This window comes from Antennarius striatus, chromosome 23, assembly GCF_040054535.1.
Source record: "Antennarius striatus isolate MH-2024 chromosome 23, ASM4005453v1, whole genome shotgun sequence".
Lineage (NCBI taxonomy): Eukaryota > Metazoa > Chordata > Actinopteri > Lophiiformes > Antennariidae > Antennarius > Antennarius striatus.
The window spans coordinates 2,342,205-2,354,830 of record NC_090798.1 but is presented as its reverse complement, the minus strand read 5'-3'; the positions used below and the strand labels follow the sequence as shown (position 1 = coordinate 2,354,830).

Here is a 12,626-nt window from a genome sequence, read left to right as displayed (position 1 = left end):
CCTAAGTCGGTTCAGCTATCCAGCTTAGCAACAGAGAGAAAACAAAGTGAGATGTTAAATAATCAAGATAACGGTCGGGATGAAGAGAACTTCTGCCTAACTTGTTTTTATCTCCGGGGAATAAAGTTGCCTTAGGGTAAAATTATGGCAAGTTTATAGAGGTGAATAAAATTAAATGACAAGACCAACAACAAGATCATTCAAACACACATTAGAATTATAGACATTACAGGCTCATTGTTCAATGTTGGATTTTTGTTTTTACATTGATGTTTAAGGCATTAGACCTAAAACAGTGGCAGATAAAATAACAAGACATATTGGGTGCATTAAAAATTGGAATCCTGATTCCGCGCCTGCAATGTGGTGTTCGTGAAAATAGTTCCTCTGCTGGTGGTTTATTCAGTGACGATCAACAGTGGCAGCGAAGAGAAGTCGCAGCGCTAACATGCAATCTGTGTATAAAAGCTGAAGATACACATCACACACTTGTCATTTTATGATCACAAGTTGTTGTTAGTTTACAGGGATCCAATATTTACACACGAGACACTCTTGGTGACAGTGTTGAAAAGCTGCCTTGAACAGGATGAAACCCTGGCGTGGATTTTGTTATCGAAGTGGACGGCTTTTTGTCTTCACCAGTTTCAGACAAACACGACCACACTGGTGACAGCAGCACATTGGAAATATTTCACTTTCAATGTGATTAGAAATAATGACATAATGAGATCAAGACCCAAGCATTTCGCTAGCCACTTCCAGGTCCACATTACATAAATGCCACGCTGCCCACACACACACACACACACACACACACACACACATGCACACACACACAGAAAACCTTACGCAATTCCCTCAGAGAAGAAGAGATACTTAGAGAGGGAGGAACAGAAGAGATAGATGAAAGATAAAATGATAGAAAGAGAGGAGAAAAGCCAGGATTGAAAATGGAAGCAGGGTAAGGAAATCACTTCAGCTGCAGCGCCGCGGTTCAAGCTGACAGACTGTAAATGAGATAAGCAGAATGAAGGCGCCCGAGCTAACGGGGTGTTTTTTTTGTTGTTTTTTTACACCCGAGGGCGGCGGCGGCGGCATCAGCAGCCGGCGACCCAGTGGGATAAACCAGAGAGTCTGATGCTGCTAAACACACCGAACACTCAACAAGTGGGCGAAGAGAGTCAGGGCAAGACTCGTTTGAAGGGGAATAGAGGAAATCGATGGAGGGATGGGAGTCCCGAGAACAGTGGTGGGATGCTTTGTTGGGTTGTAGAGCAAAGTGGAGGTTTGGAAAACACTCTTGTGGGAGTGGAGAAGGAACGGATTCATGTCAGCCCAACTGGAGTGACCAGTTAAAGTGCTGAAAAATCAAATGGGACAGACGGATTGAGTGACCTGACGTCGTGATGGAGTGATTAAATTATCACAGAACACACATTCCTAGTTGGACAGGTCCTATTTAACTACATAAGTGTCAAATTTTGTTGAGCAGACAAAAAAAGGTTGAGATAAAAATCGTTCTTGGGTCAAAAGCCTTTCCCAATGATTGGAAGGGATTGAGGAGAACAAGGTACCGCAAGAGACGAAATTAGCCAGATATGGAACTCAACACTTTGCCATATTCAGCGGCTCCCCGGAGACGACTTTGTCGTGGCGTGCATCGGTGACGCAGAGGAAGAAGAGAACCCGAGTCTGATGAAGAGTTTTCTGAGGTGTTGCGAAGAGAACCACCTACGCACAAGAGTCTTCTGAGACTTTTCATGAGATTTCCTGTGGAGCATGAACCCAAAGCAGAGTCATCTGGAGTGAGGTGGAGGTTCTTGTTAAGAGTGCACAGAAAAGCTCAAACACTTGAATAGTCTTGAAGTTTTCTTGTTTTTTTGACAATACCACTGATCTGGTGATGCGTCAAAAATGAGGCCAAGAAACTGCCTCTGATTGTAGACTGATTTGAATTATCTCAATCCCTTATATCTCAAATAACTCAACAAATCGAGTCAAGACATAAAATCCAGAGACAGAGGGAAGAAAGAAGAAACTACAATATCTTTGACAGAAGGAAGTAGGCTCACGTGGTTGATTTACCAAGACAGGTTCACCCCAACCAACGGAGCAACACTTGCCAGTAGTGGGTATGGAAAACCTCCAGGTGACCGTGCCAGTTTTTGTATTTAACTATTATCCACTACAGAGAGCCAAAGTCTCTCCTGGCGAGCATCGGTTCTACGAGGTGCTCCAAAGAGAGATTCTTTAGTGCTTTTCTGCCTTCAGTCTGTTGGTATCGTAATGACATCATCCTATAATTGTATGATGCAACCCCAGTAAGGCTTGGTATAAACTTCTTTTTCTTTAAATTTAGCTTCCTGAACAAATCAAACATTTCCAGATATGGTTTCTCAATAAGACGCTCAGATGATTGTTTCTTATTGCTTTTTTTTAAATCTCCACTTGCCTCTGCAGTTTAGAGAGCTGTTTGCCAACATAGCATAAACGTCATTTACATCATTCTTTCCTGAGGCCGGTACCATAAAGCTGGATTACGGTTTAGCGAGATAACTTCAGGCTTAACCCTGGCTTTTCGGTACCATAAAGGTGGCTGACTTTCTATCGGGCTACGTTGTCGCGGTAACCTATGCTGAACACCTAACCTGCTCTGGAGCAGGATAAGTTCAGGATAAGAGCTCAGCAGGTATAACAGCCCCACCTACTGACCAATCAGAGCTCAGCGGGTATAACAGCCATTAAATGCCATTAATCAATTATTTGTTTAAGTAAATCATGGATTGATTGATTCATTCATTCATTCATCGGTACTTTTATGTATTCTGTTGGCGATGCCGAAAACCTCTGGAAGAACACCGTATGTAGAGCTGTTCATAAAGTCGAGGGGGCTAGGTTCATCAAGCTTTATGGCGCAGGCCTCTGGTGCTCATGTTCTGAACGACACATAAACAAACCCACACCTTCAAGGAAGGTGCCACATTACTGGATTTCATGTATACTGAGAAGCACGTGTCAAACACACACACAGAAACACACACATACACACTTGCAATGCGTCATACATCCATAGTTCTGACACAGTAACACAATAAAAAAGTAGAAGAAGAAAACAAGCACACTTAGTAGAAATACCTACAAACCTCTAGTGGGTCATCAGGGACACAAACATATTCTCAGCCTACTTCCTGGTTCTGTCAGGAAGGTGACCTAAGGATGCTCTCTCATTGGTTGCTCCAGATTTTTCACAACTCCTGGACCCGCCCTCTTTTAACGACAGAGAGTCGTTAATCCTGTCGTATTTAAGAATGTTTATTAAGTAGTGAACGGACAACTTTAACTGCCAATGAGTACAGTGTTGTGTCGCGCAACCCCAAATAATTATTAATATATGTTATTTATCACCAAACACATAACTTATCATATTTTTTTCCTATCAACCAATAGTCATGCATTCTCTTCCTGTGCAAACAGGATAAAGTGATCAAGTATGAAAAGAAATTAAAACGTCAGAAGCTACGTTTTTACTTAAATAACTTTTTTTGCTCATATGCCGAACAAAAATATCTGTTAAAAAGGAAAATTTGGCCTCACGTTACCGAACGTGGATTATTTCTTCAGAGGAAGAACAAATGAAGTGCGGCCACTTGTTAATTTCTATTCATAGAGTTTGACGTCAGTCATGAGATCCATCTGTAAAATCTCTGTTTTGCTCAAGTCTGACCGCGATGGCGGCTAAGTATAGCCGGCAGACCATCGCTGCCTGTGCAGGATGACTAATGGAAGAACATAATTGCAGTGGGCTAAACGTATTCGCAGGGGGCAACAGGGGGGCCTCCTGATTGATGACAGGTGTCCGTTTTGATGCCTGCTGTCAAAGCGCCGTAGCAATGGCACTCAGGGCCAGTGACAAGGAAGTGAAAGCTGTGTGTTACTGAGTGTGTGTGTGTGTGTGTGTGTGTGTGTGTGTGTGTGTGTGTGTGTGTGTGTGTGTGTGTGTGTGTGTGTGTGTGTGTGTGTGTGTGTGTGTAACGAAGTTGTTAAAAGGCATTAGAATGAGTCAGGCGTAACACTGTGGTGGTAGGAGAGCAGAAGACCTGTTAACATAACTGTGAATATTCATAATTTTAGAAGCGTATCGGCTAACTGGCACAGTGATTCAGAATTTGTACATTAGCATAATAGCTTTGTCAGACTGGAGATGTGTGTGTATGTGTGTGTGTGTGTTAGTGTACAAAAGAGACAAAAGCCATAACATCCATTATGACATCATAAACCACCTTGTTTTTGTCCAAATATGGCCTTTCTTTGGATTTTTTTATGTAGTGTGACAAATAAAGCTGTTCTGAACAAAAATGCAGGATTCAAATGCTGAAATAACATTGAGGAAATATTTTTATATCACTTTCAATGGTCAAATTTGATGAGCAATATTACTGAATCACCCGGCATCAGCAGTAATAGCCAGAGTATGGAGACGGGTTCAAAGCTCCGGGTTCATTTTTGAGGATAACAACTGTTGTGTTCTTTCAAATGAACGAGCATCAAACTTTCCTGAGTAGAAGGAGCTCATTGGGTGATAATACAACGGTGATGTCACCAACACATCCTAGTCCAACTTCTTTGTAAAAATCATTTTAAAAAATTGCTATAATGACATTAAAAAAAAAATACTTATTTTGCCATAAAAATAGCAGTAAATGGAATGACTGGTTGTAATGAGGGGAGAGATGGTTTCTGATGATGTCACAGTAATAAAGAAGCCCTAAATCAGCAGTTTCATTCCAGAAATGTGTTATATCATCATTAGCATTTAGCAGCATGCCTTTAGCTGCCTTGATAGCTTTAAGGTCTTTGACTTCTGAAATGTTTTTGCCAGAATCATTCGATCTACTAATAATAACTATTAACTTCACAAATGATTATTAAATGTTAATATTTCGGAGTTAAATCGTGATAGTTTGACATGATTTGATGGTGCACGACAGGATCTTTGAAGCATCTTCACTCATTTTCTGATGTTATATTTGATGCAATCGTGAGAAAGACATTGTATAAAAGCCTATAATAAATCAGGAGACCAAGATTTATATCTTTCATGTCACACATTTATTGCTACTAAATCTGATCACCTGAAATCTAACATATCCTTTTAGGAGGGATCTCTTTCTAAATGTTTTATATTCTGACATAATTTGATTTCTCTATTTTTATATGAATCTTCTCAGTCTAGTCCTGACACTGACGATGAAAGATCACTTTCAACCTCCACTTTCAGATTGTGTTAGAGTGACCACAAGAGGACAAAAGCCTGCATGAATATTGTTCTCTGAAGTGGCCGAGGAGGGAGGGAGGGAGTTAGACTCAGGCCTCCTGTGATTGGATCTGCTGCTGTATTTCTGACATATTATTGTTACTATAATAAATTATATTTTTTTAAAATAACAATTATCATACTTGAGCTTCCAAATCTCAGAGGTTTCCGATCATCTTGAGTTGGGATCTGCTCCAGGTTTCTCCCTGTTAGGAGGCAGTTTTGTCTCACTGCTCTTTCCTTATTGGAGATTGTTGGAGAAACTCTCTTTCAAAAATATCTTCAGATAAATAGTTGTGATTTATGCCTGTGGAAAATAGAAGTTCTTTATTGTGTGTTCTCTCCGGTCGGTCCAGGAAGAGGCACAAACAGGCGCATTTTAATCACATATATGGTGTAAAGAGGGAAAAACATTGCATATAAAGGATGACTCTGGTGGGACTCGAACCCACAACCTTTGAATCTCTTCTTCCATGTCATACTAGAAGTCCAATGCGCTATCCATTGCGCCACAGAGCCAGCTACCAAAACAGAACTCCCATAAAATCAAGAGATACTTCATGGAAATGTGTCTAAAAGGTTAGAACACATCCAGATCGAGGTTTTCAAAGTGAAATCTTCAACTTCAGTGTTTTTCCTTTGGAAGAAAAAAACCCCTGAAATGCCTCACAGTCAGAATTTTTTATTTATTATTTCCTTGCAAAGCCTGGATTTATTTGAGTAGCTGCCAGGCTTCTCAGAAACAGATGATAACTGCTTGAGGAATTTAAAATCAGCTCCGGTGTGTCCCTATGACGACGACGACGATGATAATGATAATGATGATGATGATGATGATGGCTGGGTTCCAGAGCGGCCATAGGGACCCCATGCATGAGTCAGGTTACTGAGCCATGTCTGTCCAGAGGACAGACGGCTCCGCCAAGGACTGAACTCTGTCCAACAAGCTCCGAGTGTCATGCTCAGGCACACAATCACACTCCTCCTACACAACACAGGACCAGAATGCAGACCCCCTACACACAAGTATAAATATGCACACACATTTGGTCACGCCACATTTGAAAATTAACATGTCATTCCACATTCAACAATCACAGATTTCGTGTAGGTAGGCTGCATATTCACGGCCATCGCTTCCCGATTCCAGGGCCTCATGTGCATCAAAAGTCCGCCCCAAACCCCGCTGGAAAAATAATCAGTGGTCACGAAAAAGTCACAAAATGCCACTTACACTAATGTGCTCCAACAGAATTAATGAACAAAACAACAGCAAGGAAGTGGGAACATCACATCTACTCCCACACAGGCAGGATGGCACTTCGGTTCTAAAAGTTATGTAACGGAGCAATGGTGGAGATTACACTCACTTTGCCCTCAGAGAGGAGACAAGAGATCAAGAGGCTGGAAAATGAAAGTCTGAGTGGCCAATTGAGCAATACTGGGCATTGGACATGACAACAGTTGTACAGTTTAAGTGTGAAGATGTGTAAATGCAGATTTTAGTTTGTTTCTCATCCAGAAACTGCAGCAAAACTTAATTAACAACGTTATTTTTGAGTGAAACATCCTCATTTTGATTAAAAAACTCCAAATCAGTGATGGGATACCCATCATGTGGTGCCATTATCACCATTTGCATCGGCAGACCTTATATGCCACGCATTAAATGCATGAATCACCGAGAGGCATTGTTTACCGAGAAGTCCCCTTGCTTTACCGGAAACTACGTTAAACAACAAACGCCAACGCGTTTTGAACTTGGGAACACAAAGAGTCGTTCAAAGGGAGGAGAGAACGTTTGGAACAGATGCTGCAGGACGCACGTGTAGAGGAAGTCCCAAATCTTTTTTTTTTTTTTTTTTAAATTTTATTTTATTTGCACGAATTCTGCAACAGACCAAAATAAAACTAAAAACCACCTACCTTGTCTGTGAAAGTGGGAACAGGTGTTGCGCTGCGCTCAGGTCGCTCTGCTCACTAATTACGCGTCCGGTGGAGTTGATTGATTATGGATGAAGACGCGCGCAGAGCGTCGGAGCTGCAGCTCCATGATGCGGGAGCGCGGACGCGTCAGGGAAACGCGCACCGCACTGGTGACAAGGCGGAGGAGCGCGTTTTTAATTCTGTCAGAGCATCTGAAGTGATACACAGTCACAGCAGAGACACCGTACCCCCCCCGCCCCCCAGCCATCCTCCTCTTCCTCCTCCTCCTCCTCTTCCTCCTCCCGCCGCCCTCTCCCTGATTCTGAATCACGTTATGTCATTGCAAAATTATTCTTATCAGGCAAAAACTGTAATGCTCATTGGAAAAAACAGTAAAAGTCTTCTACAGGATTGATATTCTGCAAAAAAATAAAATAAAAATAAAAAAACTGCATGCTAATATTTAAGGCATTTAAACCTTAACATATTGATACCGATAAGAAAAATAAGTATTATAAAGATTTTACATCCAAACATGAGAGAATACACGGTTTTTAAAGGCACAGGAAACCACATTTACAGAAAACAAGAAGACAATACAGGAAAGGGTTTAAGTATTCCAAAAGCATTGAAGACAGTGTTACACAATTAATCATAATTATTTATCTCAATACTTTTTTAAACCTACATCCTATTTAAGTCTTAATGCGCTACATAAGGCCAATTAATTAGTTAATGTGTGTGTGTGTGTGTGTGTGTGTGCGTGTGTGTGTGTGTGTGTGTGCGTGCGTGCGTGCGTATCCTATTTCCGCACCGCTACGTTGACAGTTCGAGATGTAGTTCTTCTTTATCCCACTGGAGGGCGCCACAGGCCGCTTTATTTTTACCCAAAGCCAAAAAGCGAAGCTGTTTGATTCGAGTTGAGTTTTAAAAAAGAATGTTTAGGAGCACGCTGATGGCGATGCAGATTCGATCATCATGCATAAAACTGCTTTTTTGAACCAGTTTCACATGAAAAAACCCCCCACATAAAGCTCATTTAAAAAGTGGGTCAAACAAACAATACAAATCACAAATGTATTTTATTCTTGATGCCGGTCTTTCAAATGAAATCCAACATTTTCCACTGTGTTGCTGTCCTTCATACATGCACTGATTACTGACATAGTGCTGAATTCTGCAGCATCTTCATTCTGCACCTTGTACGTGCACTACTAAAAATAAGCAGCTATATTTTGTGTGTCTGTTGTGAACAAACTGGCTCCAGAATGTGGTTCCAGGTTCAAGGTGTGTGTGTGTGTGTGTGTGTGTGTGTGTGTGTGTGTGTGTGTGTGTGTGTGTGTGTGTGTGTGTGTGCGCGTGCGTGTGTGTGTGTGTGTGTGTGTGTGGTTTTCTCAGGCTGCGGCTGGTTGAATTCCCTCAGGGATGAAACTCAGCTTCGGATGCTCTGTGGTTCATCATGATTGGACATCTCTCTCTCTCTCTCTCGCTTTCTCTCTCTCTCTCTCACACACACACACACATACACACACCGCCCACAGCCGTTCAGAGCGTGAACTAAAATGGAAGTGATGCATTGTGGTCTCAACTCCGTGCAACGCCTCTCTGAGTCAGGGAGAGAAACGAGCAGAGACACGAATGCTGCCCATGTAAGATTCTGTCAGTGTGTGTTTGTCTGTGTGTGTGTGTGTGTGTGTGTGTGTGTGTGTGTGTGTGTGTGTGTGTGTGTGTGTGTGTGTGTGTGTGTGTGTAGCATCTTCTTGTCAGATGCTGCGCGTAGGCTCATATCATATGCTGCGGGGAGGTCATGGAGACGGGCGGCGCGCTGCTGTTCAGACCTCTCAGTGTCAACTGGAGAAACACTTCAGGGAAGCTCAGATGATGGACGGAAGCGAGAAGCTGCTGCATAGCAACGACCGGCTGCGTGTGCAGCTCAGAACAGCATATTTTGGGATTGATTTCTTTTTGTTGACTCCCATTTTCATGACGCAAGAGGTTTCCACTTTAAAGTGTGGTTTTCTCCTTGCGACTTTTACCTCGATTCAGCCGAGCGATGCAGCAGATGGTTCTTTTCACCAGAGGTGATGATGCAATGACAGGAACCTGCGGGAGGCCATCGTCTGAATGCACGGAGCTAAAGAAGTGGCGGAAGCATGAAGCATATCTACAAAAAAAGCAACACAACAATCCAGTTTCAATCTGAAACACGCCAAACACACATTCTCAGACTCACACGCGTGGTCTGAATGACGCCCGAGGCCCTCGCAGCGCCTGGCAGCCGGCTGAAGCGCTGACTCGGCCGTTCGTCCTCCCGTGCTTCCTGTCACGCCTCCGGCTGTCGGCTCGCCTCGCCTCATCCCCGATCGTCCTGCGGTGCAGCGACAAAGTCGACTTGACACCTCGTTGGCATCTCCCTGAGTCAGAAACCGACAGCCGAGTCGGACGACTCGGGACTCCGTTGCCAGCTAGCGACTGGAGACGCGCGCAGCAGTGCCTGCTGGGTAATATCACCAGTTAATGGTTGATCCGGTCAAAAGTAGCTGCTGATTTCAGAGGAAATGATTAGCTTTCCATACATTCGCAATTTGATGACTTCCTGTTCTTTATAAAGGCAAAAAAAATAAAATAAATCACCTTTTTGACACAATTGGAAGTAAATAGAAGTTAATGGTGAAACAGGAATCACTGGTATCTGATCCATGTTTTATGATTCTGTTTGTCTTAATCTGCTGCAAATCCTCTTTTTCTCCTGCCGGCTGTTCGATGCTAAGCAGGTTTTTCTTCCCTTTTGTTTTTTGGTGTTGCTGTTGTTACAAAAGCTCAGTGGAGTCATTTGACCCCCTTTGTGTTTCATGCAGAAATCAATATTTCTTTTTTTCCCCCCCCAGCACCTGATGACATAATCAGGGAGTAAGGGGCCGTGATGAATATTTCATGTCGATCGTGTGGTGCTGAGTAATAAAAATCAACCTGACCCTGAGTTCTGTGGTTCCAAGATGGCAGATAAATATTAAATATCAGCTTAAATCCATTAAAATAATTCTAGCTGGTGTTATTTTAAACCTTTTCAGCTGTGATCCGTGTAGGTCAGACGTAGAGGCAGATCCTGATGTGACAATAACACATCTGTTTCTGTCATATCCTACAAGGGGAACATTCCCAGCATGCACTCCGGCGTGCAGGATCCTGCATTCGTTGCCATAATCAGCGCCGTCGAGTCACTGGAAAAACCTTCCAGGCAGGACGAGGAAAGAAATGAGTGTGAAAAAGTGAGGAAGGAGAGAAAGGGATGTGTGTGTGTGTGTGTGTGGGGGGGGGGGTGTTCAGTGATGGATAACAGGTGTGACAATCGCACCTTCGGCTGTTTAATCTGCCTCTGCTGTCTGTGAATTAATCTGCGTAATGATGACAAGGCCGGATGATTGACAGGTGATGGACGGACACACACACACACACACACACACACACACACACACACACACACACACACACACACACACACACACATCCCTTTCTCTCCTTCCTCACGTTGGATGAGTCTGTGTGTAAAATACGAGCCGAATCAATTTGCAAATCTTTTTTTTTGTAGATGACGCTGGTCTGCATGAGAAATCGCCTCAACTTCTAACCTTTTTGTTTTTTTTTTTGTTTTTGCTCACTTGGAACCACTAGAAGAATCATCGACGTATTAATTTCTCCAGAGGGTGCACCTCGGAACAAAAGGTCGATGTGTTTTTCCTGGTTTTGCGTTAGCACGATGTGTTCTAGAGCGCCATCTAGAGGCTGTGGATGACATGATGAGTGTGTTGCAGCCTGCACCAAGAGGAGATGGGTTTTTCAGGACACTAGCGACTTGAAAAAGTTCCACTCTGGAAGAGTATGACTCGATTTTTCTCGTTTCTTTTGAAGCGGCTCCGTTTCTTTAGGTTTTCTTCAATATTTGATGTTTTTTTCACTCTCAGGTATTCATCAACGGGGAGCAGAGAGAACAACATTCATCAAATAACAAGACACCAGATCTCTTTTTCACACTGAGCTGATCTGCGTGCGTGCGTGTGTGTGTGTGTGTGTGTGTGTGTGTGTGTGTGTGTGTGTGTGTGTGTGTGTGTGTGTGTGTGTGTGTGTGTGTGATAGACTGCTTAGAACATGGCATGAAGAATTGTATAACCAAGGAGGGTACGTGGACAGCTGTGAACTACAAAACACACACACACACACACCCAAAACCACTCAGACAACAGTGGCGCATGAATGCATTATAAATATTTGGACACATACTGAGATCCACCAAGAGGATTAGTTTATGTACATATGCATGTGTGTGTGTGTGTGTGTGTGGGGGGGGTGTCTTCAATCTAAATGCAAAGCACAAAGGAGGTCTGATCACTCCACCTTCTTGCTCCTCATGTAACAGTTCATTTGTGTTTTAAATCCACGGCTCCTGCTCTCTTGGGGGCCTCGGAGGACAGTTCACCTCCTCCTCCTCCGTCTCCTCCTCCTCCTCCTCCTCCTCCTCCTCCTCCTCAGCCACCAGCACTCTGTCCTTTGGTTCTAATGCCAAATAAGTGCTTTTATCCAAGGCTCAAGTTTCACGCTTTTCTTCTTGGGGATTCTGATAACAAGACTCCAGAGAAAGAAGAAACACGGCGGACGATCGTCATTTCAAGGGACACACACACACACACACACACACAAAAAAAAACAAAAAAAACACACCGAACCTCTCGCACTTATCTCCTCTGCACCATTTGGAAAACGACGATACTGATCTCCAGACAAAGATTCCTCAGTGATGCTTTTGTAAATGCTGTGTTTTTCAGAAGCTTCCAGCATTCAAGAGAATCCCGTTAACATGACAAGAACAGGCTCGGGGAAAACAAGCAGGGACGAACAAAAGGGAAACGGCATTTGCAATTTTATGTGTGAGAAAAGGGTTAAAAAAGAAGGATTGAAGGTAAAAGGAGGGGGAGGGTTGTGTTAACTTGATCATTTTCTTAATGGAACGTAACCACAAGAAAACACTCGATTATCTTGCTTGATTGGAGTTAATGAATGTTTAAGGAGGAGATTCTACAGTCAGAACCAAGATTTTAGTTTTCCAACGCAAAAATTAACCGCATCTTGTTTTACCTGCAGGAAAACATTTGCCCATTTTGTACTAAAAGCAACATGATTTTCTCCTCTTCTTCCTCTCACTTCTATGTGGAAAGAAAAAAAGAAAAGAGGAGTTTTATTTAGCTCGACGGTCCTGTGTGGGTTTGGGGTCAGAGCTGCACTGCAGAGGAAAAACCGGGATGCGCTTTAAACTGCATTATGTCGATGCAGGTGGATGAAGGTGTGTGTGTGTGTGTGCAGGTCGCTCAGTGATCGTAGGGTTGTCGAT

The 12,626-nt window shown here is 42.9% G+C and overlaps 1 non-coding gene across 1 annotated transcript; it reads right to left on the bottom strand.

Annotated features, from left to right (window-relative positions):
• Positions 1 to 5,744: 5,744 nt before the first annotated feature.
• Positions 5,745 to 5,836, bottom strand: trnar-ucu (transfer RNA arginine (anticodon UCU)). Its single transcript is given in 2 exon segments — positions 5,745 to 5,780; positions 5,800 to 5,836. It is a non-coding gene; the product is annotated as a tRNA-Arg (tRNA).
• Between the last annotated feature and the right edge of the window lie 6,790 nt (positions 5,837 to 12,626).